Source organism: Physeter macrocephalus, unplaced genomic scaffold (genome assembly GCF_002837175.3).
Source record: "Physeter macrocephalus isolate SW-GA unplaced genomic scaffold, ASM283717v5 random_467, whole genome shotgun sequence".
Lineage (NCBI taxonomy): Eukaryota > Metazoa > Chordata > Mammalia > Artiodactyla > Physeteridae > Physeter > Physeter macrocephalus.
In genome coordinates, this window is record NW_021145753.1 from 10,295 (window position 1) to 24,125 (window position 13,831).

Below are 13,831 nucleotides of genomic sequence, written 5' to 3' on the forward strand. Positions count from 1 at the left end.
GTGCTCACCGGGAGCTCTGCACCGTGATGCTTTCACCCCAGGGCTCTCTCCCCACAGCCTCGGTGGTGTCCGAGTTTGCTTTTCAGTCTGTGCCAACCTGGTGGGCCCGTGGCATCTCGTCCTTTTGTCTCCTGCTTCTTTGCCCCCGGGTCATGTGTGCTCTCGTGTGTGCCTGACAGCTGGTGGCACTTGCGCACGTCACCTCTTGGTGTCCTTTTCCGAATTGCTATTGGTTTCCCTTTTTTCTCGCTGATGTGTACAGCCTTTTTACATAGTAGATGTGAACCCTCTGTCCTGGTCGACTGGTTACTGACATTTTCTCAGTTGAGCATCTCACTTCCAGCCCTGCTGACGGGGGTTTGTGCGTTTGTTTTGTCCTGTGTTTGGCCCTTGGAAGCGTTTCACGCTCATGTAATCAGATTTGCCATTCTTTCCCTCTGTCATTTCTGGTTTCTGTGTTAGGAACCCCCACTCTTAGGCCACATTCCTGGTCTCCCTCTTCAGACTGGCCTGCCATTCTCTCTAGGCTGACTCCCCCACATCCCATTCTCTCTGGCCCTTCATGGAAAGCCAGGTGGCCATCCTCCTCGCCCTGTTCCGCAAGAGCAAACTCCAAGCACCCCGTCCAGGACCGCCCACCCTCCCGTCCACTTCTCTGACCCGCCTTGGGGTCCACCTCTCACTTTCCTCCTCCCTGGAGCCTCAGAGCCCAGCCTGGTCGCCCCTCCCTGGCCTGACAGCAGCGCTCAACGCACCTGCTCGCCAGCACCGCCCAGCCCGGGCCGGGGTCAGCATGCAAGGTCATTGTTGCTCCCCAAGGGAGTCATCTGGTCGTCCAGGTGATTCGGGAGTGATCTAGAATCCCCGGTGGCTTTGCCCCAGGTCTGCCCTGCTGGTGCCTCCTTCCTGCCTTCTCAGCCCGAGCTCCCCCGTGTCTGTCCCGCTGCCCGTGTTGGAGCACTTCACCTCCAGACCAGGCTTGTCACGAGCTTGCAGACAGGAGTCCAGAGAAGCACGCCGTGCGAGCTCCCGCAGCGGGCTCTGTGGTCCTCTCCTCCCCTGCTGGCCAGCAGCAGGGGGCGTAGGGAACATGGTCGGCCTTGCAGATATCTCCACGGATGGAGCAGCTGTAGGAAAAAGGTCGCTGTCAATGGACCACGTCCCGCCGGGTCGGCTCCCAGGCGGGGACCTGGCAGCCTCCTCGTTGCTCCTGGCTCCCGGGACCGTGCCCGTGCCAGGGTGGCCTGCATGGCCAGGAGGAGCTGTTTCCCTCCATGCCCTCTGTGGGCTCCGGAAGACCCCGCCCTGCAGGTGGCAGGAAGGGGGCCCCTGCAGCCATAGCCAATCAGGTCCTCACCTTCCCCTCCTGTTTTCATCGGCAAAGGGCCCCCGCCGATGTGGTGGGGATCCCACTCTCGGGTGCGCCGGCGGATGCCTGGTTCCCAGCTGCTTGGCAGCCTGCCCAGGTCAGCGCACATTTCTGCAGCATCCACTGTATCTTCCTGGTTCACTTGGGAGATTTTGCGGAGCGCCTGCTTTTATTTCTTCTATGACCCCTGACCCTTGCTTCTGTTTTGCCGAGCGCCTGCTGTATGCTAGGCTCTCTCCTACTGCCGGGGATGCAGCCTTGAGCAAAGATGTCACTTTGTGTCCTCTCGGGAGCCGGCAACAAGACGAGCTAGAAATGCAAGGAGCGTTGGGGGACCCCCCTGCAGTAAGTGGGAAGGGGGCCTGAACAAGCAGGGGGAGGCTCCAGCCCGCAGAGGAGTCTGTGGGAGGGCCGGCAGGGGCCTCGGCCAGGCCAGCGGTGCAGCTGGAGGCCGTCGGGTGACGGCACGTCTTGTGGCAGCGTCTCTGGAGGGGACACTGAGTAGCACACCCCCCCTCCCCCGGCTGCCACGGCGAGATGGCATGCAGCTGACATCCTCCCAGGATGCAGGGGGCAGACGGCATACCAGCTGCATTCTCCTTCTGGTATAGAGGCCGGTGCCGGTGTCTGGAAGGAAGAAGGCACCGCTTCTCCCTCCTTTGCTCCCTGCCGCTAAGGACAGAGACGTGGTGGTGAGCCATGAGCCTCGTGGCAGGACAGACGCCCTAGGGGTGGCCCGAGAGGAGCCGGGGCCCAGAGGCTGCCGAGCAGTCTCCACGCCAGCCCCGCACAGCCTCCCTCCGGCCCACGTGCAGGAGAGCTGGATGCTGTCTGTTTAAGCCACTGTGTTACAGGTGACAGACTCTGTATCCTGAATGTAGGGATCCCATGCTTTTTGTCCACAGCAGGACTCTGTCCAACAAAGAGTGGCTGGAAAAGATCTCAGCAGCCCCCAAGCCCCAGCCCTTAGCACGGAAGCTTAGCTGCGGGGAGGGAGGACGAGGGTGGAGCTCCTTTGGGGCACATGATGACGTTTTCTATTGGTAAAATATACATAATGTAAAATTTGCCACTTTAACGGTTGTAAGTGTTGAGTTCGGTGGCTTTAAGTACATTCATGTTGTCGTGCAGCCATCACCACCATCATCTCCAGAACTTTCTCATCTTCCCAAGCTGAAACTCTGCCCCCGTTAAGCCCTCACTCCCACCCCTCCCCCAGCCCCTGTGACCCACCCTTCTACTTCCTGTCTCTGGACTGGGACTCTAGGGACCTCCTATGAGTGGAATCATATACTGTGTTTGTCCTTCCATGTCTTGCTTATTTCACTAACGTCCTCAGGTTTCATCCATGTTCTAGCAGGTGTCAGTTTCCTTCCTTTTTAAGGCTGAGTAATATTCCATTGTGTGGATGGACCATATTTTGTCATCCATCCATTTGTCAGTGACACTAGGGTGGTTTCTGTCTTCGGCTGACCGATGCTGCTGTGAACATGGGAGTACAAGCATCTCTTCGAGTCCCTGCTCTCATTTCTTTGGGGTATATTTATACCTGTAAGCAGAATCACTAGATAACAGGTTAATTCTACACATGACCTTTTAACTCGTTTTTAACTTACTTGGAGCCTGCGTCCTAACAGGGCCGGGTCCCTCCCAGACCAGCTGGGAGGTGGTCAGTCCTGTCCTCTGGGGCCGAGCGGGGCCAGAGCCCTGGGCGCCGTGGCCCAGGAGGCCTGAGGCGTGTGGCTTTCTTGGGCTGGGGTCCGAGGCTGATGGCGTTCTTTTGGCCCCGTCTCCAGGGCTGGGGGGCTTGGCATGGGGACCCCTAAGAAACGCTTTTCCCCATGACGGTGCAGCTGCCATCAGGAGGGCCACCCGGGAGGGTCGGTGACCCGGGGCCGAGATGCAGCTCCAGCCGCTAGCTCTCCAGAGGCCGGGCAGTCAGGGCCAGTGTGGCCGCCGCAACCCACCCCAAGCTGGACGCCCTTCAGGCGGACCGGGGGACTCCTCGGGAACGCGGGCACTAGGCCTCCCCTCCTGAGTCACGGGAAGGGCGCGGGCTGAGCCCAGAGGCCGCGGTCTCCCGCCTGGGGCCTCACCTGGCTCCCAGGTGAGGCCCACCTGCCAGACCCTGGGTGGGGGCTCTCTTTGGGGGTAAAGCCCCTGCCGCGTCCCCCAGAGGAGGGGGAGACATGCGGGTGGGCAGGGAGGGGCTCGGGGAGCCCTCAGGCAGGACCCCCGACTGACGGCTGGGAGGCTGCTCTCAGAGGAAGTTGCGAAATCTTCCTTGGGACTAATTTGGGTTTTGGTTCGGGGCCAACCAGGCCTCTCTTTATGGCTCTGAGAACGTTCCCGGCGGTAGACATTCCTTCCGTGACGTGGCTCCATGAACACTAGACTCCCGGGTTCCTCACCGCTTCCTGGCGGACCGCCTGCTCAGCCTCTCCGAAAGCCTTCGCGCTGGGGAGGGAACGACTGCCAACACGCGGGACAAATGGCTGATTCCCCTCCTGTACCGGTGACGGTCTCGCCAAGGGGGCGCTCCCTCAGGGGGCCCGGTTGCAGGCCCTCTTCGCAGTGGCTCCCCGGGTGCTCACGGAGGAGGAGGCCCGGGGTGCCGAGCGGGCAGCGGAGCCAGAGCTGGACCCCGAGGGCAGCGGTGCCCCGGCCTCCTTGTGCTGTTCCTGCCTTTCCCGGGCCTGCCCTCACGCCAGCCCTCATGACCGACGGACGGTGATGAGAAGAACACCGTGACCAATGGCGGAAAGCAGACCAAGGACACAGACGGCGCACGGAGGGAAAGAACCCCTGCACTCAAGGGAAACAGCGAGGCCCAGTTGGGACGTGCGGACTGGCTCCCGTCTTAATGGTTTCCAGGGAGTCCGCGGCCAGGGAGCCTGGGGCAGGTGGCCCGCGTGGCGTGGCGGGCGTGGCGGGCGTGGCGGGTGTGGCGATGGTATAACCTTTCTGGAATGCTGAGAGGCCTGCCACCAGGCAGGACCTGCCAAATGCCTTTAAACGCCAGCAGTGTCCCCCCAGTGCTCCCACCTTAGAATCTCCCCGAAGAGCCTGCTCAGAGGCGCGCGCGGCAGAGATGAACAGATAAAGCATTGCTTACGCAGGTGAAAAATACACAAATTCCAACAAAAGGAAATCGTGGGCAGGCTGCTGGGGAGCCATTCAAAGTGATGTTTTGGAGGGAATTTTTGTTACACAGGAAAATGCTCATGATACAGTGTTACACGAAAAGGCCAGGATACACAACTGTGTGTGTTCAGGGAAAGAGGGTACGTGATTTCTTGCGAGCCAGGCGTTGAGCAGGTGAACAGGGCGCCTTCCTGAGGACTAAGGGACCAGGTACCAGGGCCGGGAGACCCGCTTCCCTGCCTTGGGAACGGCTGAGATCTCTGTCATGTACATGTATTATTATTATTATTATTATTATTTTACGCGGCATGTGCGACCTTAATTCCCCAACCAGGGCTGGAACCCGTGCCCCTGCAGTGGAAGCGCGGAGTCTTAACCACTGGACCGCCAGGGAAGTCCCTACATGAATTATTTTAAGTTTCTGTTGTGAAATAATTCCAAACCTACAGAAAGTTATTAAGAGTAAAAAAAGAACTTCCGTGACACCCTTCACCTTGGGTCACCGTGGTCAGCGTTTGATCACGTTTGTTTTCTCACTCACACTTTGTGATGATGTGGAGTTATACGATGCTGCACGTTGTGCTTTACGTTATATGCGTCGTGCGTGATGATTACACGCAGTGACGTATCACGTGTGCACGTTTACCGAGGTGTTTTTGTGAGCCACTCGCTGGTAAACTGCAGACCGCACGTCCTTCACCCTGATGACTTCAGGGCGATCCCCTAGGGTCCGGAGATCAAGGGCGTTCCCTTCCCCACAGCGCAGTGATGGAATTCACCAAGTTAGCGCAAATAGGCCCGGTATACAGTCCGTATTCAAACTTTGTCACCGGCCCAATAACGGCCTTTTTTTTTTTTTTTTTTTTTTTGCGGTACGCGGGCCTCTCACCGCTGTGGCCTCTCCCGCTGCGGAGCACAGGCTCCGGACGCGCAGGCGCAGCGGCCATGGCTCACGGGCCCAGCCGCTCCGCGGCACGTGGGATCCTCCCGGACCGGGGCACGAACCCGCGTCCCCCGCATCGGCAGGCGGACTCCCAACCACTGCGCCCCCAGGGAAGCCCTCAATAACGGCCTTTAAAGCCCTTCCCCCCACTCCCATCTCCCACCCAAACCCGGGTCACATCTATTTCACTTCCTTTAATCCTGGAAACGGTCCTCAGCCTTTTTTCGTTTTCCGTGACTATAGACAGGTGCTTCGTATAAAGTCTGTCTTTGGGTCTGTCTGGTGTTTTCTGGTGATTAGATTTACGCCGTGTGTCTCGGGGGCATCACCGCAGCGGCCCCGCAGGGGAGTGAGCCTGAGCTAGGAGGCCGAGCGTCGTTGCCTGAAATAAAAATCCTTGTACTAGTGTCCTTAGTACACATGCAAATGTCCCTGCAGGATAAATTCCTAGGAGGGAGTTTTTAGGTCAAAAGGCGCGTGCATGAAAAAAATGGAACTTCCCTGGCGGTCCAGTGGTTAGGATTTGGTGCTTCCACTGCAGGGGGCACGTGTTTGATCCCTGGTCGGGGAGCTAAGATTCCACATGCCACCTGGCGCGGCCAAAAAAAAAAAAAAATGCACTCCCACCAGCAACGTGTGAGGGCTGCGCCTCACACCAACACCAGCACAGTGTCATCACTGCCAACCCGTAGGTGAGAAAGGGAATTGGACTGTACTTTCAATTCGCACTTCTATTTTGAATAAGACTAAACATCTTTTCAAAAGTTTAAGACTTGGGGCTTCCCTGGTGGCGCAGCGGTTGAGAGTCCGCCTGCCGATGCAGGGGACGCGGGTTCGTGCCCCGGTCCGGGAGGATCCCACGTGCCGCGGAGCGGCTGGGCCCGTGAGCCATGGCCGCTGAGCCTGCGCGTCCGGAGCCTGTGCTCCGCAACGGGAGAGGCCACAGCGGTGAGAGGCCCACGTATCGCAAAAAAAAAAAAAAGTTTAAGACTCAGTTGTATTTCCTGTTCTGTGGGCTGTCTGGTCATATTCGTGCTCACTTTTCTGTTGCAATCTTGTTTGTCTTATTGGCGTGTGGAAACTCTTTACTATTACGGAAAGGTGAGTTTCGAACAGAAGGACGTAAGGATGGCAGCCGAGGGGGGAGCGTTCCTCCCTGAGGCTGCCCGTGAGTTGTTTCCTCAATCTCTGGCCAGACAGGTTCTTGCCACTTACTCTTTGCTTCTGTGAGCCAAGTACATCCCCTGCTTGTTTTGTTTTGGCTTAATTCACCAGAGTGGAGTTCAGTGATTTAATGAACTGTAATGTGTCTGCCTTCTCCCCCCCACAAGGTAGAGGTCCCAGGAAGTCGTCTAAGGGGGTCTTCTCCCTCCTGGACTCCCTGCTTCCCCTGCTGCCCCCTGATTCCCGGGTCCCAGGTGCCTGGAGACCCTGCCAAGCGTCTGCAGCTTCCTGTACCCCATCCCCTCGTCCTGGTCGGGGCTGCTGCTCTCTTTACTTAGGAGGTGGTGGCAGGGCCTGGGCTCAGAGCTTGTTTGCGCTTCCGGCTCTGGGAATGTGGACGGCGGGTGCCCCTTGATGACTGAACCCCCGAATCTCAAGGTCAGAGCCCATGGGCCTCAGGGAGCCTGGGGCTGGCTGCCTCCGTGGATGGAGGAGATGCAGTGGCCAGAGGCTGGCTTTCGCGGGGAAGGACTGGCCGCCCCTTAAAGCCTTCGTGGGAGAGCTTCGCGATTGCCACCTCGTAGGCCAGCCAGGCCTCCCCCGAGCGCTTTCTCTGTGACACCCCTCCCCTGGGGAAGTGCAGAACTCACCCATCAGCCCCAGCGTGGGGCGGCCAGCAGCCAAGGCCTGGTGGGAGTTGGCGGGTCAGTGTCCTGATGGCCGGTGGGCTGGTGACTGGGGCTCCTGCAGGCGCTGCCTGCCCACCAGCGCAGCCCACCGGGGCTCCTTCCCTTCCACTCACGTACCGTTTTCCGGATCCCCTCCACCCAAGCCACCTGCCCTCAGAGCCTGTCTCAGGCTAGGGGACCCCAGAGCCAAAGGAGCTCGCCCTGGTGCCCCCCCCACCCGCCCAAGCCACGAGGTGTAATCCGATACTCCTGACCTGTAAATTCCACGGAATCGGAATCAGCCCCTTCTTGCTCATTGCTGGCCCCCAGCCCTGGTAGGAGGCACCTGGTGGGTGGTGTTGGGCTGGGGCTCCTGCAGAGAGGGCGGCGGGGTTGGGGGGGGGCCCTGGGGGACTGAGTTCTTTCCCCAGGTGAGCTGGCCACAGGAGTCGGGCGGCCGTTCTGCAGGGCGGGTGGAACCTGTCTGGCTGGTGCAAGGCCCCTGGGACCTCCGTCCTTCCACTCGGGGGCAGTGGCCTTTCCACTGCTGGGCCCCTCCCTGGACAGAGCCCCCTCCAGATCTGCCCGGGGGCCATACCCTGGGACGGTCTAGTTCTTCCACAGACCCAGAATGGACTCTAGAATTTGCTGGTCGTAACTGAACACATCCAGTACGCCGGATACCAGGCTGGGGATGAGGACACAGTGATGTGTAGCAGGATGTCATGGGGTTTCTGGCCTCCTAGGGGAGCCCAGGCTGGATCGTGTGTCCCGTTCTCAGAGCCTCAAGAGCTGGGCAGGGAATGAGTGGGCAGCTCGGGGGGCCGAGGACAGAGGGGCAGGTGTGGGGGCAGATGGGAAGGTGGCTCAAAGAGGGCAGCCAGCAGAGACTAGTTTGGGCCCGGCGGAGGCAAGTGCCAAGGCCCTGAGGCAGGAAAGCGCAGGTATTTTGAGACCCCAAAGGGAGGCCGGAGGGGAGAGACGTGAGGCAGGAGGGGAAGCGGGGAGTGGGGGGGGGGTGTGGAGCCCGGGGGCCCACCAGGAGTGCTTCTGGGTGTGCTGTGAGTGGAAGGTGATGGGGAGCCAGCCTGTGACCGTTCTTGAGACGCAGGCCCCGGGACGGGTGTGGGCATGAACAGGCCTCACACAGCTGCCCTCTGGCCACTTCACGCTCGAGGAAACTGAGGCTTGGAGACGGGAGGGAATTTCCCCGGTTCCCCCAGCAGCCCCCTGCAGCCCCCTGATGCCAGGCTGTTCTCTGCCGCCCCCCAGCGCCTTGATGTGGGCCTCATGTGGCCAGGGCATCCGTGTCCCCAAGGGGGGGGACGAAGGAGGGAGGGGCTTGCCCTCACGAGCCCCGGCCTGCAGCCCTGCCCCGCCATGTTCCGAGTTCTCATGGCCTGGTTTGTGCGGCGTTCTCCCCGTTCTGGCCGGGAAGCAAGAACACGCAAGGACAGGGGGCCGGCCGGGCTGCGGCCAGCAGACAAAGGAGTGCACTCAGAGGCACCCTCCTCTGCTGATCAAGGCCCGACCCCACCCACGAGGCCAGGGGACGTGGCCTTGGGTCTGACCTCACCTCCTCCTGCTACTGTCTTGTATGGGGCTTCCTGACCCCTCCGGCCTCCAGGCTCCCAACTGGAATGAGAGGATCCTTAGAGATCCTTCCAGCAAGCGGGCCGAAGCCCGGCCCGTGGCTCCTGGCCCCTCGCCCGTCACCTCCACGGGGTGCCTCCCACCGAGGCCCCATCTGCACTGGCCTCTGCCCCGGCAGCTGGGCTTCCGTGGGGCTGGGACCCCTGTCGTGGCCCCCGGGGCTGGTGCGTCCTACCCCAGGGAGAAGGCCGAGAGCAAGGGTCTCTTTCACTGAGGAAGCTCCTGTCCCCTCCAGGCCTCAGTTTCCCCTGCAGTGAGGGGTGGATGAGGGGTCTGGTAGGCTGGGATGCTTTCCCAGAATCCCCTGGAGTCCCAGGACCGCCCAGGCCCTTTGTCCCGCGATCCTGAGAAAGGCCAGGCTGATGAGGCTGTGGGTGGGCGCCTGGCCGCGCTGTCGGGGCCCCGGAGGTGGGGGGGCAGCGGCCTGGGCCCCGGGCCACCAGGGCACCACCCTCCCGGCATTTCAGCGATGCCGCGACGCGCCGGCCACAGAGGGCGGCCACAGTCTTATTTTGCAAGGTTTTCGGGAAAGAATGCCAAGTGGTGTAGGAGGGGAGGCATGGCTGCCCTGGGCCCACCCGCAGCTGGGTCCCTCTGAAGCTCGCTCCTGAGCAGCACTGTTGTACCTTCTCCCCGGAGGATGGGACCCCCGGCATCGTTTCTGGGCTCATCCCATCTGGCGGGTGGGGGGCACGGTGCAGGACCACTCCCCTCCCCACCACCTCCAGCCCAGCCTCTCCCCTAGGCCTAGGGATGCAGTTCAGCCTCCGTGCCTAAAATTCCACCCTCGAGGCACAGTTCTTGCCAGGTAAGGCATCACCTTGGGTGAAAAATGTAGGTTTCCCTACTGTGAAACGCAAGCAGGATGGAATCCAAACGGGCTCAGGGCAACCGGCCGCTCTGCTCCGACGCCTGGCTGCGAACACCCCGAAAAAGCTGCTGCAAACGAGCAAGCCTGACAGACGGGGCTGGTCCAGGCCCAGGGCTGCCTTGCCCAGGGTTAGGGGAGCGGGGACCCCAGACGAGTTAGGGGGTGTCCCAGGGCCTTCCGTCGGCTGCTGGCGCCATGAGGTATGGTGTGCGGTAAATGGAAGCCCTGGGTGCCCCCGCCCCCTGTGGGACCTCCGCCGTCTTTGCCCCACCGAGCGCCGTCTTGCAAAGGGGGTCACTGTGGCCCTCAGAGCTGCTGGGAGGAGGGGGCCGAAGCCGGAGCCAGGGCCGGGCACACGCTCGGTGCTCAGCAAACGCTGGGGACGCCGTAAGTTGCACGTGGTCCCCAAACCCGTGTGACCTCCGAGCCCTTTTCCCTGGGGTGCGCCCAGTGGTGCTTGGCGGTGGAGTGACCCCCTTGCAAGAGGGTGAACTCCCCGTCGGTGGGTGAGGCGGGTCACCAGGGCCCGGCTGGAACGGCCTCCAGTGGCGAAGGGGGAGGCTGCAGTGGCAGGGCCACGGGAGCCTGGTGGGCCCCTTCCCACAGGGTCCGAGCCCACCGCGCTCAGAAAGTATCCACACTTCCTCTGAGGGCTGCCCCTGGTCTGGGCCTGCCGGGAAGGCAGCCAGAGACCCGGCAGGCGGGGCTGTTAAGTAGCATCCCTGCCTCTGTGACACTGGGGTCAGGAGGAAAGCAGGAACCTGGGAGAGACGTTCAGGAATCCTTTTTCTTTTTCCTTAGCGTTAGACCCATGTGTTCTTTAGTATGTCAGCAACCATTATATCCCTTCAATGCCCAGAGACTCACTCTCTGCCTCTTTCTATATATGTATGTATATTTTATTTATTTATTTAATTGGTTGCACTGCGTCTTAGTTGTGGCAGGCGGGCTCCTTAGTTGTGGCAGGTGAACTCTTAGTTGCGGCATGCATGTGGGATCTAGTTCCCTGACCAGGGACCGAACCCGGGCCCCCTGCATTGAGAGCGGGGAGTTTTACCCACTGAGCCACCAGGGAAGTCGCCAGTTTACTTATATATATATATATATTTTTTTTTTAATAGTTTTTATTTTCTTTAATTTTCAAAAAAATTAAAAAATTTTTAAATTTTGTTTATTTTTGGCTACCTTGGGTCTTCGTTGCTGCACGCGGGGTTTCTCTGGTTGCGGCGAGCGGGGGCTACTCTTCGTTGCGGTGCGCGGGCTTCTCATTGCGAGAGCGTGGAGTTTTACCCACTGAGCCACCAGGGAAGTCCCCAGTTTACTTATATATATATATATATATATATATTTTTTTTTTAATAGTTTTTATTTTCTTTAATTTTCAAAAAAATTAAAAAATTTTTAAATTTTGTTTATTTTTGGCTACCTTGGGTCTTCGTTGCTGCACGCGGGGTTTCTCTGGTTGCGGCGAGCGGGGGCTACTCTTCGTTGCGGTGCGCGGGCTTCTCATTGCGGTGACTTCTCTTGTTGCGGAGCATGGGCTCTAGGCACGTGGGCCGCAGTAGTTGTGGCTCGTGGGCTCTAGAGTGCAGGCTCAGTAGTTGTGGCGCACGGGCTTGGTTGCTCCGAGGCATGTGGGATCTTCCCAGACCGGGGGTCGACCCTGTGTCCCCTGAATTGGCAGGCGGGTTCTTATCCACTGCACCACCAGGGAAATCCTATATATATATCTTTTCCCATTGTTTTTTATTGTGGTGAAATATACACAATATAAAAGTTACCATCTTAGCCATTTTTAAGTGCACAGTCCAGTGGCCTTAATAAACATGTCCACATCATCGTGCAACCATCAGCCCCATCCACCTCCAGAACTTTTTCATCCTCTGAAAGTGGAACTCTGCACCCATTAAACAACTCCCCCATCACCACTCCTCCGCAGCCCCTGGCACCCACCATTCTGCTTTCCGTCTCTCTGGGTTGGGCTCCTCTAGGAACTGCATGTGAGTAGGATCATACAGTTTGTGTCTTTATGTGACAGGGGAAGCCCTATATTTTTAAAATATATTGATTAGCACTAAAAAATTATGAAACCTTTCAGACATCCATAACAAATATCCATGTTCTCACCCCTTGGACTTAACAAATGTGAGCATTTTGCCTTGTTTCAGGTGTTCTTTCCAAAACAGAATTAGACTACACATCAGAGATGAGTTGATAAGTAAAATGTATTCCATCCATATAACGGAAAATCATTCAGCCTTAAAAAGAAAGGAAGCACTGACAGATGCTACAACGTGGATGAACACTGAACACGTTATACTAAGTGAAAGAAGCCAGTCACAGAAGGCCACACAGCACATGATTCCACATGTGCGAAGTGTCTGGAATGGGCAAATCCATAGAGACAGAAAGCAGATGAGGAGTGTCCGGACGTGGGGGGCTGTGGAGAGGATGAGGAATGACCGCTTAATGGGTGCAGGGTTTCCTTTTGGGGTGAAGAAAATGCTGTAAATTTCGATCAGGGTGAGAGGTGCACAGATCTGTGAACAGAATTAGATGAGTGAATTCTGTGACGTGTGACTTATACCTCAGTGAAGACATGTGTCAGTGTGCTGGGGCTGCTGTAACAAAGCCCCACACGCTGCGCGGCCTCAGCACCGCAACCTCCCGTCCCCCGTCTGGAGGCCGGAGCCCATCCCGGTGTCGCAGGGCTGGTCCCGCTGCGGCCGTGACGGGAGGAGCCTCCCCGGTCTCGCCCCCGGGACTGCAGACGGCCGTCTTCTCTGACGCGTGTCTGTCTCTGTGTCCAAATTTCCCCTTTTTCAAAGGGCACCTGTTATGTTGGATTAGGGCGCCACCTTAATGACCTCATTTTAACCTCGTTGATCCCTGTAAAGACCCCATCTCCAAGTAAGGAGACATTATCATCCTTCCTGGCACATGGTTATTGACACAGAGTCCAGGAGGATTGAGGGCTGGCACACCTGGAGGAGCCGGCCCAGGGTCCTGGTCGAGGCCCTCACGAACTGTGCAACCTGGGGAAGTCACGTCCTGACGGAGGAAGGGGCCGGCCTGTCGGCCCCTGGCGGGAGGCCAAGTTGACAGCATCTGCTCCGTCCAGCCGGCCAGCCCCGCCCAGCCCAGCCCCGCCCCGCCCAGCCCAGCGTCCGCCCGCAGATTGCCGAGTGAACACGTGTGGAATAAGCGTCTCATGGCTCGTGGTATAAATCTTCCCTCATTGATGACAGCCAGTCACTGGACCGTTCTCCAGGCCAGGCCCCCTGCTCAGTGCTTTACTCCCGGCCCGCCCTGCGGGACCCTGTTGTCCAGGACTGGGCTCACCCCTCCCCCCAGAGGTGGGGGCCCAGCCTGGCAGGGATGGTGCCTCCCCAAGGCCGCTGCTCAACGGAACAGCAAAGATTCAAGCCAGGCTCCAGAGCCTGCGCTGCTTTTTTCGGAGTTACTCATTTTAAAAGCTCGTAACTTACACACCGTAAAGCGCGTAGATCTGGCATGAAGCTCACGCGCGTGGCACCCAGATGGGGACCCAGCGTCTTCTTTGAGCTCTGTCCTTGCTGTTGGTTCATCAGCATTTATCCTGACCCCTCCCTTTGCAGGTGAGGAAGTGAGACCTACGGGGATGTCACTTGCCCGAGGTCACAGCAAGAGCAGGACAGTGCTGGGACTCAAGCCCCATGTTCTCTGGGCCCACCAGGCGCTCTGTCCGGGCAGGATCTGGGGTCACCGTGATGCCGAGAGCTGTCTGCTGGGGGCTGTGCTGGCTGTGAGTCCCGGCTGCCCGTGCACTAGCTCTGCGAAAGGGGGCAGGTGTCCCAGGCCTCCACTTCCGTGTGTGCGGAAGGGGCATGATGACAGCACGTCCTCCTCAGGGGTGTCGCAAGGGCTAGAACATGCCTGCGTTGGGGAAGTGTTACACACATGATTTTATAACACAGGTTGTTTTTTATTTATTTATTATTTTTATTCTTTAAAATAAATTTATTTATTTTATTTAGTAT